The sequence below is a fragment of the Macrotis lagotis genome, chromosome 1, assembly GCF_037893015.1.
Source record: "Macrotis lagotis isolate mMagLag1 chromosome 1, bilby.v1.9.chrom.fasta, whole genome shotgun sequence".
Classification (NCBI taxonomy): domain Eukaryota; kingdom Metazoa; phylum Chordata; class Mammalia; order Peramelemorphia; family Peramelidae; genus Macrotis; species Macrotis lagotis.
In genome coordinates, this window is record NC_133658.1 from 848,017,199 (window position 1) to 848,032,969 (window position 15,771).

A 15,771-nucleotide genomic window follows, 5' to 3' on the forward strand; every position below is an offset into this window, starting at 1 on the left:
TGTGAATTGAAAACTGATAAAAATTATGCTTAGGGAGAGGTAGGAATGACAGCTGGGCAAGATGTTGAACAGTAAAGAATGTTTTTCATTTTACATCGTTTGTTTGTGTTTCATAAATCCATATTAGCCTTTAAGCCCTTGAGAGGGCTGAATGTTTGTCTATATTGCTCTTTGTATCTTGGTACAGTGCTCAGCACTGTACCTTTCACAACTAAAGGTGCTTAATAAATGTTGAATCTTCCTAAAAAAATAGAATGGACCAACTGGAAAAAAAGGAGTTGCAAAAGATAAATGAAGAAAAATCTTCTTCTCTTAAAAAAAAAAGAATGGAGGGGCAGCTAGGTGGTACAGTGGATAGAGCACTGGCCCTGGAGTCAATCAGGAATACCTGAGTTCAAATCTGGCCTCAGACACTTAATAATTACCTAGCTGTGTGGCCTTGGGCAAGCCACTTAACCCCATTGCCTTGCAGAAAAAAGAATGCAATCGGCAGAAACTAATGACCTCATGAGATAACAAGATTGTGTTAAACAAAACCAAAAGATCAAAAAATAGGAAAATACATAAAATACCTCATCAGCAAAAAATACAGACCTCAAGAATAGATCAAGACAGGAGAATCTGAGAATTATCGGCCTTCCTGAAAACATTGAAGAGAAAAAAAAAAGCTTGGACTTAATATTACAGGATTTAATGATGGAAAATTGCCCTGATATCATAGAACCAGAGGGCATAATAGTTATTGAAAGAATACATTGATTCCCTCCAGAAAGAGATCCTAAAATGAAAACACCAAGAAATGTTGTGGTCAAATTCCAGGACTATCAGATAAAAGAAAAAATCCTACAAACAGTGAGCAAGAAAAAATTTAAATACCAAGGAGCCACAATAAAGATTACACTGGACCTGACCTCAGCAACCTTAAGGGATCAAAGGGTCTGAAATGATATTTTCTGAAGAGCAAGGAAGCTTGGAATGCAGCCAAGAATCCACTACCCAGCAAAACTGAGCCTTCTCTTCCAGGGAAAAAGATGGACATTTAATGAAATTGGAGTCTTCCAAGATTTCATGATGAAAAGATCAGAGTTAAATAGAAAATTTGGACATCAAACAGGAGGCTCAAGAGACACATGAAAAGGTTATAAAAAAACTGCTATACAATAAGATGAAACTGGCTATATACCCACTTGGGAGAAAGAGTCTCATAACTCTTGAGAATTGTAACTCTATTAGAGAGAATATACATATCCAGAAGTGATGGACACTCATAACTTTTCCGTGACTTGGATAGAATGATTTAAAATAATACCTCCTTAAAAAGCAGGGCAGTAAGGAGAAGGGAGGTTGGAGGGAGACTAAATGGGGTAAATCTCATTACATCAAGAGGTACAAAAGACATTATAATTGAGGGGAAGTAGGGAGGAGGTGAGAACCACCTGAATCTTCATCTCACCAGACTTGGCTTAAAGTTAACTTAGACATACTTAATCAAGTTAAGAAACTTAACTTACCTTTCAAGCATTAAAAAGGGGAAAATGGGAGGGGGGAGGGGGAGGAGAAGAAAAAGGGGAACTAACAGAAGGAAGGGAAGAAGGGGAAAAGGGAAAGTGGGGAAAAGGGGAGGGGGGTTAATATAATAGGGCAAACACACTGAAGGTGGTGGTATTAAAAAACAAAACACTGGGGAATATGGATAAAGAGAAAAAGGGGAAAAATACAAACAGAAGGAAGATAGCATGGAGGGCAATAAAGAGTTAGTAATTATAACTTGTATGGTAATGGGATGAACTCTCCTTTAAAACATAAGCGGATAGCAGAGTAGATTAAAAACCAGAATCCTACAATATTCTGCTTACAAGAAACTCATTTGAGGCAGAAAATTCCATATAGATGAAAGTTAAAAGGTTGGAGCAAAATATATTTTGCTTCAGCTGAAGTGAAAAAAAGCAGGGATAGCAATCCTTATCTCAGACAAAGCAGCTGCAAAAATAGATAGCATTAAAAGTGATAAGGAAGGAAACTATGTCTTCCTAAAAGGTACCATAGACAATAAAGTAATTTCAATACTAAATTTGTATGCACCCAATGGGACAGCATTCAAATTCTTAGAGGAGAAGTTGAAAGAGTTACAGAAAGACATAGACAGCAAAACTCTACTAGTGGGAGACCTCAACATCCTGCTTTCAGATTTAGATAAATCAAATCATAAAATAAACAAAAAGGAAGTTAAGGAGGTAAATAGATTGATAGACTAATGGAGGAAATTGAATGGGGATAGAAAGGAATATACTGGGGCAGCTAGGTGGCGCAGTGGATAAAGCACCGGCCTTGGAGTCAGGAGTACCTGGGTTCAAATCCTGTCTCAGACACTTAGTGATTGCCTAGCTGTGTGGCCTTGGGCAAGCCACTTAACCCCATTTGCCTTGCAAAAACCTTAAAAAAAAGGAATATACTTTTTTTTCTGCTGTACATGGCACTTACTCAAAAAATTGACCATGTACTAGAATATAAAAACCTAATGATCAATTGCATAAAGGCATAAATAGTAAATACATCTTTCTCAGATCATAATGCAATAAAAATCATATGCAATACTGGGTCATGGAGATATAGACCCAGAATTAATTGGAAACTAAATAACCTCATTTTAAAGAATGAGTGGGGGATGGCTAGGTGGTGCAGTCGATAGAGCCCCGGCCCTGGAGTCAGGAGTACCTGAGTTCAAATCCAGCCTCAGACACTTAATAATTACCTAGCTGTGTGGCCTTGGGCAAGCCACTTAACCTCATTGCCTTGCAAAACCTAAAAAAAAATGAGTAGATCAAGCAACAAATTATAGAATTATTTCATCCTAGATAATGACAATAATGATACAACATACCAAAACCTATGGGATACACTCAAGGTGACAGTAAGGAAATATGTTATAACTTTAAATGCTTACATGAATAAATTAGAGAAAGAAGAAATCAATGAACTAAATATGTAACTAAAAAATTAGAGGAACTTCAGACACTTAATAATTGCCTAGCTGTGTGGCCTTGGGCAAGCCACTTAACCCCATTGCCTATCAAAAAAACAAATTAGAGGAAGAACAAATTAAAAACCCCCTATTAAATACTAAATTAGAAATTCTAAAAATTAAAGGAGAAATTAATAATATCGAAAGCAAGAAAACTATTGAACTAATAAAACTATGAGCTGGTTTTATGAAAAAACAATAAAATTGATAAATCTCTGGTCAATTTGATTTTAAAAAAAGAAAGAAGAAAACCAAATTGCTAGTATCATAAATGAAAAAGGTGAACTCACCACCAATGAGGAAGAAATTAAAATAATAATTTGGAATTATTTTACCCAACTCTATGCCAATAAATTTGACAATTTAAGTGAAATAGATGAATATTTACAAAAATATAAGTTGCCCAGATTAAATGCAGAAGAAATTAAAAACCTAAATAACCCTATCTTGGAAAAAGAAATTATTGAACTCCTTAAGAAAAAATTTCCAGGGCCAGATGGATTCACAAATGAATTCTACCAAACATTTAAGAAACAATTGGTACAACATGGAAACAAAGTAAAGACTGACAGATTGCTTTCTGTGGAGGGGTGGGGGGAGAGAAGTAAGATGGGGGGGGGAGTTGTAAAACTCAAATAATATCTTTAATAAAAATTAATTTAAAAAAAAGAAATAGTTTACCATGAAACCCACTGGAAGACATTGTTACTGAAGGAAATTGATTTGACATTTATGGCAATTGTGCATGTATATAAATCAGAATATTTCTAGTTTCACCAATGATCATTTTTTTAATGTAGGGTATTGGTCATAGTGCCCCAGACTTCCAAAAAAATGTTTATGCCTACTTATTTATGCTCGTTTAGAGAATTGAAAAAATTTACCCAAAAATTATGTTGCATACAGAAAAAAAAAAGAAACAATTGGTTCCAATTCTATATAAACTCTTTGGAAAAATAGGTGAAGACAAGACTCTGCCTAACTCTTTCTATGAAAACAATATTGTGCTGATACCTAAACCAGGAAGAGTTAAAACAAAGAAAGAAAATTATAGACCTATCTCCCTGATGACTAGAAATGCAAAAATCTTAAATAAAATCTTAGCAAAATGATTACAAGTTGTCACTAGGATAATACATTATGATCAAGTAGGATTTATCACAGGAATGCAGAGTTGGTTCAATATTAAGAAAACTGATAGTATAATTAATTATATCAATGACATACCTATCAGAAATCATATGATCATATCAATAGATGCTGAAAAAGCTTTTGACAAAATACAGCACCCATTCCTAATAAAAACACTAGAGAGTGTAGCAATAAATGATTTGTTCCTTAGACTAATAAGCAGTATCTATCTGAAACTATCAAGAAGCATTATATACCATGGGGATAGGCTCGAGGCATTCCCAATAAAATCAGAGGTGAAAAAAGGATGCCCATTATCACCACTACTATTCAATATCGTATTAAAAATGTTAGCCTCATCAATAAGAGAAGAAAAAGAAACTGAAGAAATTAGAATAGGGAAAGAGGTGACAAAACTCTCACTCTTTGCAGATGACATGATAGGATACCTAGAGAATCCCCAAAAGTCATCTTAAAAACTACTAGAAATAATTAGCAACTTTAGCAAAGTAGCAGGATATAAAATAAACCCTCATAAATCCTCAGCATTTCTATATATGACTAGCAAGTTACAGCAGAAAGAGCTAGAAAGAGAAATCCCATTCAAAGTAACCTCAGACAAAATAAAATACCTGGGAGTCTACCTGCCAAGGCAGACTCAAAAACTTTTTGAAAACAATTACAAAACTCTTCTCACACAAATAAAATCAGATTTAAATACCTGGGCAAACATCAACTGTTCATGGATAGGTCGAGCTAGTATAATAAAAATGACAATTCTGCCAAAACTAAACTACTTGTTTAGCACCCTACCAATCAAAATTCCAAAAAATTACTTTTAATGAGTTAGAAAGAGTTATAAGTAAATTTCTATGGAGAAATAAAAAGTCAAGAATTTCCAGGAATTCAATGAAAAGTGTAAAAAAAAAAGGCAGCTTAGCCTTACCAGATCTAAAATCTTATCATAAAGCATCAGTCATTAAAATTGTCTGGTATTGACTAAGAAATAGAGTCATGGATCAGTGGAATAGACTAGGTGCAATAGCTAGCAAGAAATGATTATAGTAATCTACTGTTTGATAAACCCAAAGAGTCCAGCTATTGGAATAAAAACTCTCTCTTCAATAAAAACTTTGGGGAAATTGGAAGTTAGTATGGAAGAAACTTAGATTAGACCATCACCTCACACCCTATATGAAGATAAGATCCAAATGGATATAGGATTCAGATATAAAAAACTATTATAAACAAACTAGAAGATCAAGGAGTAGTTTACCTGTCAGATCTATGGAAAAGGAAACAGTTTATGACCAAGGAAGAGATAAAGAACATCATTCAAAACAAACTAAATAATTTTGACTACATTAAATTAAAAGGCTTTTGCACAGACAAAACCGCTGTAACCAAGATCAAAAGAATTGTAGTAAATTGGGAAACAATTTTTGCAACTAGTATTTCTGACAAAGGCCTCATTTCTAAAATATACAGAGAACTGAATCAAATTAAAAAAAAAACAAACCATTCCCCAATTGACAGGTGGTCAAAGGATATGCAAAGGCAATTTATAGCTGAGGAAATCAAAGCAATCCATAGTCATATGCAAAATTGTCCCAAATCATTACATATTAGAGAAATGCAACTTTAAGCATCTCTGAGATACCACCTCACACCTCTTAGACTGGCCAATATGACCAGAAAGGACAATGATCAATGTTGGAAGGGATGGGGGAAATATGGGACACTAATACATTGTTGGTGGAGCTGTGAACTCGTCCAACCTTTCTGGAGAGAAATTTGGAATTATGTCCAAAGGGCAACAAAAATGTGCATACCCTTTGACCCAGCAATACCACTACTAGGTCTGTACCCTGAAGAGATTATGAAAACGGGTATAAACCTCACTTGGAAATTAAGTGAATGTCCTTCAATTGGGGAATGGCTTAACAAACTGTGGGGTATATGTATGTAATGGCACACTATTATTCTAATAGAAACCAGGAGGGATGGAAATTCAGGGAAGCCTGGAAAGATTTGCATGAACTGAGGATGAGCAGAACCATAAAAACATTGTACACCCTAACAGCAACATGGGGGTGATGATCAACCCTGATGGACTTACTCATCCCTTCAGTGCAACAACCAGGGACAATTGCAGTTCTGCAATGCAGAATACCATCTGTATCCAGAACAAAGACCAAAGACTATTACCATCAAATTAGGGGGGAAAACGTTATATTATTATGTAATTTTACTATCTCATACTTTATTTTTCTTCCTTAAGGATATGATTCTCTGTCATCACATTCAATTGAGATCAATGTGTAACATGGAACCAATGTTATGACTAACAGAATGCCTTCTGTGGGGGGTGGGGTGAGGGGAACAAGAATGGGGGGAAAATTGTAAAACTTAAATAAAATCTTTCTTAAAAGAAAAGAGAAGGGGAGTAACATGATAATAGGGATGAATGGGACAGTAAATATGTTGAAAGGGGAAAAGACCAGCATCCTGCAAACCAATCCTTCAATGTCCTCACAATTCTTTGACTTCCAGCATGAACTTCCTCCAAAAATACTTAGTTTAGACTAGCAATTTTTCCCATATCTACTTTTTAACACCATTTTACCTTTCTCATAAATAAACATACCTGGAACAGTGGGGTAAGAGTCTAAGTGTGAGACTTAACCATTCTTGATGTTAAAAAAAATTTATTTTTAAAAACTGAACCAAGAGAGCAGTGTCATGAAAATCTAGAGGAGTGTTCACAATATCTACAGATATCTTTTAAGAGTCTACCATGTTGTGGGGGTGATGATCAACCTTAATGGACTTGCTCATTCCATCAGATTCATACAGTTTATCAATATCTGAGACTAGCTTTGAGTTCATATCCTCCTGACCTCAAGCCTCGTGTTTTATCCCCATGCCAACTACATACCACCTATATTTTTGCATTCATGGCCTCCCAAAGAGTTAAAATAAAACCAAAGAACTCAGGAACTGGCACTTACTCTTGATATTACTACTTTTTCTGCTCCATTTATTACTATAAATAATAAATTAATGACTGGGTACTTTATACATCAACATACATTTGCCAAGCACTGGTAATACAGATTCAAAGAGTGAAACTATCCTTACTTCCAAAGAGTTTACATTTTATTTAGGAAAACAACATGTACATATATAAATATATGCAAAATAATACAAGATGGTTAGAGAGTGGTTTAGCAGGTGGAGGGAAATCAGAAAGGACTTAAATGTATAAGGTGGTTCTTTGAGCTAGATCTTGAAGGAAGAGAGGGATTTTATGAGTTAAAGGTGAGAAGGGAACATATTTTAGGTTTGAGGAATAGCCAGGATAAAAGCATGGAGATAAGACATGGAATTCTATTTATGAAGAACCAGTTCATTGATGCAACTGGCTCATTGGCTGGGTTCTAAGACTGATCAGTCCTTACTGCCTCCTCATAGCTAGGGGAGGAATGGAATTAGTGTCAAGACCAGACCAGACACAGTGAAGGACTTTTCTGGCTACTTGCCCTTTCTCCCTCTCCCATCCTGAACCAGAACTCCTCAAATCATGACAGTGAATGTTCATGCCTTGCTTCACATTTTTTCTTATCCCAAATCTCTGACTCTTTTTTACCTTTCAGCAAACCCATTTTCAGAAGTTTTATAAAGAACACTAGAGGCACAGAGGCATACGATTTGTCAGATAAAGCTTAGATACAAACTCCATAACATGTGTAATTTGATCCATTTTAGACTATCAAAGCAGATCCTACAGTAGACAGCTGCTAGTCCTGATTTAGTCACTCCACGGCCTGGCCTTATGTAATATGTCAAATACTGCAAGCAGCAACTGGACTAGGTCATGATTTATTAAAATTCACTTTGTTCTTTCCCTTAAGATACTTAGAAATCTGATCTTTTACTTCTTTCTTAGACACACATGTAGAGTGGTCTCTACTGGGAAAGTAACTTGGAACAGTTGCTTCAGAGCATTATGCCTGTGTTAACTTATCAGGTGAAAAATGAAGCTTCAATTATACCTGCTCCAGAATATTAGCATTACTCAGAGACAACCTAACTCTGCAATATCTCCAGTGAGTGGTCATCCAGCTCTTACTTGATCTCCAGTGATGGAGCACTCATCATCTCCCAAGGCAGGCCAGGAAGTTTTCCCTGAGACTGAGCTGAAACTTGTCTCTCAACTACTGTAACCCTTTATTCCTGACTTTGTACTCTGGAGCCAAATGAAGCAAATCTAATCCCTCTTCTAACCCTCCAGAAGCTTGAAAATAGCTAACATGTCCTCCCTAGGTTTTCTTCTCCAGTATAAACATCCTTTAAACAACTTTCCAATTTTTCGCCATCTTGATTAACCTCTTTTGGCATAACCTCATTTAGAGACCACTTTACACCAATTGCATACTATCAATTTACATATACATATATATAGACAATTAACAAATATTTATTGAACACCTGTTAATAAATGTCAAATTAGCAAAGAACACTAAACCAAAGCCAGGACAAACAAAATTGTCATCTTAAATTTCAATGACCCTTTCCATTTAACAGTGGTAGCAGCCTGTGTCTGCTCTCAGAGTAAGGTGCCAACAGTTCCCTAGAATAGTTTTGCTATGGGTTTCATTCCTAAATCTAGCATTGGTCATATCAGCCTTAACTATAAATGTTCTGGTCAGTAATCACACTGAAATTTCCCAAGCTAAATATGTAACATACTTTGCAAATCCTGATATATAAATGCTAACAATAAGTGATGACCCTTAGCACTTCAAAAACTGTTCCATTCTCTTCCATCTGGATTGCTTCCTAGGAACACTTGCAAGTTTAAGGATTCAGAGATACTAACCTCAATGAAGTCTACAGTTTAGTGAATGAGACTGATACATCTATGAGAGGATGGAAGATACTGAGGTCATCAACAACTATTAATTAAACAAATGAATAAGTCTATCCTTTCTGACTAGGCTCCTGGATAATGTAAACCATTTATCTTGTTAAACTTATACAAAAATTATTTCTTAGACACACTAGGAAAACCCAAGAGATAGAAAGATAATGAGCATAATTAATTAGGGCAATTAGTTATAGAATAACAGGAAGCAATCAAGGATTCTTGCAGCCCTCCCTCTTCACTTCTCCATACTTTTTGGTTCAGAGCAGTCCTAAAATAAAGTCCAGAATTAAAGGTCTAGAATATTTCATATATCACTATGAATAATAAAGTATAATGGGCTAAAGATTTTTTCTTTCCAGACAGATGATAGTATTACATGCTCAGTCTGATTCAAGAGACTATTTTTTTAAACAACAAATGTCTGAGTTTTCCTACACTAAACAAGAGTAGGACCTATGAGTTCTTCCATGCATATCCCTGACAATGATTCTGGAGGATCCAAGAAAAGAACAGAGAGAACTAACAAACAAATGGGAAACTACTAAAATGAAAGAACATTGTACCACTCCAAACAATCTGCTAGTTATCAGTCAGTCAGTAAATATTTATTAAGCACCTCCTGTGTTAAGTGCAAAAGACGGAGCTTCCAATCTTGGGTTTTTTTTTTAGATTTTTGCGAGGCAAATGGGATTAAGTGGCTTGCCCAAGGCCACACAGCTAGGTAATTATTAAGTGTTTGAGACCAGATTTGAACCCAGGTACTCCTGACTCCAGGGCCAGTGCTTTTATCCACTGCGCCACCTAGCCGCCCAAGGAGCTTCCAATCTTAATGAGGAAGACAGCATACAGATTAATATAGATGAAAAATAAATGGAATTAATGAACCAAGGTAAGGCTCCAAAAACATAGGTTGATTGTACCTCCAAATTCTCCTTATCTCCTTTAACTCTGCTCATGATGAATCATAATGAGATCAACCCTGTAAAAGTATACTCTTGATTGGCACAAAAAACATTAGAGTTAAAGAAGATAGTGCTAATTATTTATAGAGGAGACAATCACAAGCTTTAAAGATACAGAATTTTTCCCTGAAGGGATTTCTTACCCTGTCTAGATACTTCTGATCAACTTTCCACATTAACTCTCACTTTGTTCTAATGCTGTTAGAGTTTATTCAAGCCACCAAAAGTTCATTTTTGTAGTAGTAGTCACTTTAATGGAGGATCCTTCTCTCCCCCTGGTGCACACAATACACTCTGAACTATATTATTCTACTTGGCCATCTCATCATCTCCCATGGATTTAATTACCAGCTCCCTGACCTCTCTGCTGACCTCCCGTTTCCCCTTCCCTGCTGCCTTTCAGACATCTCCCGCTATTGTCAGGCATATGTGCTGAATTTCAGTGAATAGTGGGCCTGTTACCCAGTTTTTCCCATTAGTAGACATATATGTCTGGATATTGCAAACAGCACTTACTCTTAGTACAGAATCAATATACATAATAAATGACATACATAACTCTTTTTGACAATTTTTTTCTGTATCCCAACAGTCCCTAATTAAACATAACCTGAGGACCACTCTATTAGCAAACTCTAGCCCAAGCTTGACCTTATCCCTGGTTCAGTAATGGTCCAACTATTCTAGAGCTAATGGAGCTCCATTCAGAACTGGGGCTTTATGTTTCATTTATAGTTCACTGAAATATAGTTAAACAGATGGAAAGGAACCAAAGAATTTAAGGTGATGGTTAGAGAAAGAAACTTTGGGGGGCAGAGCCAAGATGGCAGCATGAAGGCAGGATTTCCCTGAAACTCATTCCCCAAAAAACTCCAAAAGCTGTCGAATTATGACTCTAGCAAAAATTTAGAGGGGAAGAACCCACAGAAAGACCGAGTGATTCAATTTCCCAGTCCAAGACAACTTGGAAATTCCCACAGGAAAGGTGTGTTTTACTGGGACTGGAGGTTGGGAAAAAACTGCAGCTGCAGCACAGCACAGCCCAGGGATCACCAGGAATAGCTTGAACAGTCAGTGAGAGAACTCTGTTGCACCAGAGTGCTGGAGCACTGACTTCAGAATAGCCCTGCAGTGAGAACCTGCAGTGGGAATCAGGGAAGCCAGCCTGAAGTCCAAAGACAGTAAGGGGGTAGGGGTAGATTGCAGAAATCTCTCTGCTCTCCCTGGGGCAGGACTCTGCTGTTTGTCTACCCTGAAATCCCGGTTATTATTTGGGCTTTCATACTAAGGTAGCAGAGCAGGGATCCTCCTCACAGCTCCAGGGCAGAGGAGAGTGCCTGTGGTAATCTACATATCAAAGCACAGGCAAGAGAGCACAAGACCATGAAGGAATAAAGGTCCCAGTGGGGTATCCCCAAACCCCCCCCCCAAAGCCTTGGAAGTGTGATAAATTAGTCTTAGGTTGAAGAAATAAGCAAACAAAAGAAAAAGATGAATATGACCATAGAAAATTACTTTGGTCCCATGGAAAATTCAGAAGATGACAAACTCGAAGTTCCTGTATCCAAAGCCTCTAAGAGAAATAGAAAGTGGGCTCAGGCTATGGATGAGCTCACAAAAGATTTTGAAAAGCAATTAAGGGAAGTGGAGGAAAAATTGGGAGGAGAAATGAGAATGATGCAGAAAAATCATGAATACCAAATCAGCAGTTTGGTGAAAGAAATGCAAAAAATACTGAAGAAAATAATATGTTAAAAATCAGTCTAGGCCACATGGAAAAAAGGAAAACAAAAGGCAAATGAGGAGAAGAATTCCTTAAAAAGCAGAATTGGCCAGCTGGAAAAGGAGATAAAAAAGCTCTCTGAAGGAAATAACTCCTACAAATGCAGAATGGAACTAAAGGAAGCTGATAACTTTGTAAGAAATCAGGAAGAAATAAAACTCTTCCAAAAAATCCAAAAAATAAAAGAAAATGTGAAATGTCTCACTGGAAAAACAACTGACCTCGAAAACAGATCTAGAAGAAATAATTTTAAAATTGCTGGGCTACCTGAAAGTCACAACTAGAAAAAGAGCCTGAACTTCATTTTTTAAAGAAATAATATGGCAAAATTGCCCTGAGATCCTAGAAGCAGAGGGTAAAATAGAAATTGATGGAGAAAGCTTTGAAGAAGTAATCAGTAAACATTCATTGAACATATATGTACCAGACACTGTTCTAAACACTTGAGGATATAAAAAGAGGTAAAAGGTAGTTAGTTTCTTCCTTATACTGTTTTTGTTTGTTTGTCCTTCACTTTCTCTTTTCATTATTATTTTTATTTTTTTATTTTTAGGTTTTTTGCAAGGCAGTGGGGTTAAGTGGCTTGCCCAAGGCTACACAGCTAGGTAATTATTAAGTGTCTGAGGCTGGATTTGAACTCAGGTACTCCTGACTCCAGGGGTGGTACTCTATCCACTGCACCACCTAGCCACCCCCTGCCCTTCACTTTCAAAGAAGACCATGACATCAAAGAGGTGATGCCATGACAAGCATGTGAATTGGATTTGAACATGGGGGTGCTGTACTAAGTCACCAGCCTTACTTTCTCCTCCAGAGCCATCTGGGTCCAGTGGCCAGATATGAATCAGGATGACTCAAGATGGCTCTGGATAGGAGGTAATCAGGATTGAGTGACTTGCCCAAGGTCACACAGTTAGTAAGAGTCAAGTATCTGAGACCAAATTCAAACTCCCATCCTCCTGAATCCAAGGCCAGTGCTCTATCCACTGTGCCACCTAGCTGCCACACCCTATACTTAGTACATTGAGAGAGAATGAAAGCTAAAGGAGTCGGTGTGGTGGAAAAGAGGAGAAGTGTAAGATGAGGAGGTTAAAGACTAGAAACCTCCAAAGTAATTGACATAATGACTTGAGCATTGCTGGGTGAAGATAAGAGAAGAGATTTTGAGAAAAGATAAGCACTGAGATGAAGAAATCTTGTGAACCATGAAAATGGAAATTACTAAGGATGATGAGATGGAGAGAAGCAGGGAAACTTTAATTGTCTGAACATCTCCTGGAATTTCTCTCTGCCCAAAACAGAACAATTAATAATTTTCTTACTTTCCTTAATGATAATTTCATCTTTCAAAAGACCAGGAAACCAACCAAGGGAGAATGGAAGAGGTATCAAAGGACTGGAAAGGGCAAATGTCCTGATCTCAAAAAAAGGTTAGACATTAGACTTTGAGAACTAGAGGCTAATGAGCTTGACATCAATTCCTGACAAGTTTCTAGGATTTTTTTTCTTCCATTTTGTGATACCTTTTGTTTTTATCTCCTTCGTTTTCATCCCTCTCCTTCCCAGAGTGCTATCCCTTATACAATGAAGAAAAAAAGATAAAAATTAATTCAACAAAACTTACACATCAACCAAATCCTACAGAATATCAGGGAATCTTTAAACATATATTAGGGAAGCTAGGTGACACAGTGGATAAAGCACTGGCTTTGGAGTCAGGGGGATGGGAGTTTGAATCCGGTCTCAGATACTTGACTCTTACTAGCTGTGTGTTCTTGGGCAAGTCAATTAACCCTGATTGCTTCATATCCAGTACTATCTCCAGTCTTCCTGATTCATATATGGCTATTGGACCCAAGATGGCTGTGGAGGAGAAAATGAGATAGGTGACTTCACCCAGCACCCTTTCACTCAAATCCAATTCACATACTTGTCATGGCATCGCCTCCTTGATGTTGTGCAGAAGGGTGGGGGAGGGGTGATGATGAAAGAGACAGTTTCTGACCTCAAGATACTTACAATCTAGTCCCAAAGTGCAGTCTAAGAAAGAAAAGAAGAAATGCATCTCCTTAAGTAATAGTTTGGAATTCTTGACTCCACCCTCCAGTTAGAGAGACCAAGGCTAAGGATGAATTGGAATTCCAAGACTGATGAGAACTTACAGGATAAAGAGATTTTACCAAAAATGAACTTCCAGAGACCTGGTAGAGAAGTCAGTCACTGGAGTCCTAAGGTAGAACAGCCAATCATGAGGAAATGAGGAGACATGGGTCTTTGAGCATTATAATTTCATAATGGTCTGTTTCAGTACTTTTTGTTCTTTTCATTTAGTTGTACTTGTGTATAGTTTTCCTGATTGTTTATTTCATTCTAAATTCTTTATTCTTATGGAATAGTAGTATTCCATTGCATTCTTATACCAGCTTATTTAACCATTACCCTAATAATAAGCAGTTACTTTATTTCCAGTTCTTTCCTACCATAAAAAGTGCAACTATAAATACTTTTATGTAGATGAGAAACCTTTCTATCTTTGACCTTGGAGTATATGCCTCGCAGCAAATGAATGATTCAATGAATGAACAGATAAGCATTTATTAAGTTCTTCTGTGTGTCAAATTCTCTGGTGAGCAGTAGGGATACAAATATAAGCAAGCAAGGTAGTCCCTGCTTTCAAGGAGCCTATATTATAATAGGAAAGACACCATATGGAAGAGTGGCTGGGGAGCATTTTGAAGAGTGAAGTCAGAGCGAATGGGTAACCAAGGAATAGGAAAATTGATTGAGATGTCCTTGACAGAGTAGGACAGATGAGGGGAGGGAAAGTTAAATGACAGACTCAGTCTATTAGTGGGCCTGTATTTCCACACAATTTCAACTCACTTTTGCCATTTTTTTAAAATTATCTTAGACAATTTTCTGGGTGTGAAGCAAAACCCCCAAATTGTTTTCACTTGTCTTACACATTGCAACTTCCCCATCTTATTTCATTATATTGTATATTGTATTTTGTTTCATTATTCATTCAATATGTTTCATTATATTGTAGGTCAGCATAAGAAATTAAAGGGGAATTTGGGGGGAGTTTTATAGAAGCCAGAGATGACATATGAGGGCCAGCAGATGACAGAAAAAATTTAGAAACTCTGAAAAGCATAAAATATATGTATATTATTGTATAGCATCAACCCAGATTTTGTAATCAGCACTATATACACCCCATAAAAGAAAAAGAAATTCTGACTTCTTTTCTGGTATAAAAGGAAGGCCAAAATATTTTATACAGTTTTCCAGATCAAGGAGGTATTGTATCCCTAACTCTTGTGATGTGGAATAGATAACTATTTTATTAGTGATTGCAAGCAATCTTTCCTATCTTGTCCCTATGGAAAAGTATACAGTAATCTTGTAAAATTATCTTTAGTGAAATGCCCCAGCACTCTGTGCTTGAGCCACTCTTTAAAATTTTTATTTGAGCCTTCCTTAGTCCTCATTGATCTTCTTGATTATCTCCTAAGATATCCTGTTTACAACATGATAGTACATAGTTATTATATGCTGTCACTCACATTAAATTGTGAACCTTTGAGAGCAGGGACCATGGGGGTTTGGGTTTTTTCCCTTGCCTTTCTTTGTATCTCTAGCCCTTAATACAGTATCTGGTTTATAGTGGGCACTTAATAAATATTTGTTGTCTTGATTTTTATCAGTGATTTCGATAAAAGCAGAGGTGGTGTTCTTATCAAATGGGCACATGACACAAAATTAGGAGGGAGGCAGAGAATTGGAGCTTGAGGGGATCATTAACATTGATTGTCATGATCCAAAAATGTCTTGATAGGCTAAAATTTCGAGATGAATGTACTAAAATTAAATTCAATAAGGATTAATATTAAGTGATGTCAAATGGTATCAAACTCAAATAGAAACTGATTATTAATCT